Below are 976 nucleotides of genomic sequence, written 5' to 3'. Positions count from 1 at the left end.
GCTATTGCTATAAAACTGTTACTACTCGATAAACTCTTGCGAGAAAGTCTGTTTCCAGGTGCAGCTGAATTGACAACTCCGCTGTTAAGGCTTTCAAGTATTCTTTGTCTCCCCTTGTGTCGAATCAATAAATTGGGTTTTACTTCTCGCGAAGACTGTTGCGATCCCCTATACTTGTGGGTCATCACCCCGGTCCATCTCTTATCATCATATACTCGGTCCTATATGTCATTGGAAGTAGTATCAACTATTTTCTGGTGCCATTGCTCTCATATTACTGCTACTGCTGCTGTGTTACTATTACTATTGCTCTCATATTACTGCTGCTTTCACATCACCCCTGTTACTAGTGCTTTTCCAGGTGCAGCTGAATTGACAACTCAGTTGTTAAAGCTTATAAGTATTCTTTACCTCCCCTTGTGTCGAATCAATAAATTTGGGTTTTACTTCCCTCGAAGACTGTTGCGATCCCCTATATTTGTGGGTTATCAAGACTATTTTCTAGCGCAGTTGCCGGGGAGGCATAGCTCTACTCATAAGTTCACCTGGGGAGTATACTCCACCTCTCTCTCTATTTTATTTTATTTTGTTTTGTTTAGTTTATTTCTGTCTAGTATTATTTTGCTTAGTTTACTTTTGTTTAGTTTGTTTTGTTTTATTTTTCCTATATACCCGAAAATCCATAAAAATTTGAAAACCCGAAAAATTAAAAACTGTTGTTATGGAAGAACCCACAACCTATTTGGAGCTTATAGAATTATATAATAATTATAGAGAATCAAGAACGGGAAAAGTAATGAGTGCTGTGATAGAAAAATTGAATACAATTGCTAAAATCTTGCTTAAACGCCATGATATAAACTGTTGCTCTAAACAGGATACTAAACATCTTAAATTTCAATGTGGCTTTAGTGAGGAAGTTTTAATTAAGAACTATAATTGGAATAGCTATATTCATTTTGGGTTCGAAGAAGTA

Source organism: Lolium rigidum, chromosome 5, assembly GCF_022539505.1.
Source record: "Lolium rigidum isolate FL_2022 chromosome 5, APGP_CSIRO_Lrig_0.1, whole genome shotgun sequence".
NCBI classification, from domain to species: Eukaryota; Viridiplantae; Streptophyta; class Magnoliopsida; order Poales; family Poaceae; genus Lolium; species Lolium rigidum.
Note: the sequence above shows the minus strand (reverse complement) of the source record.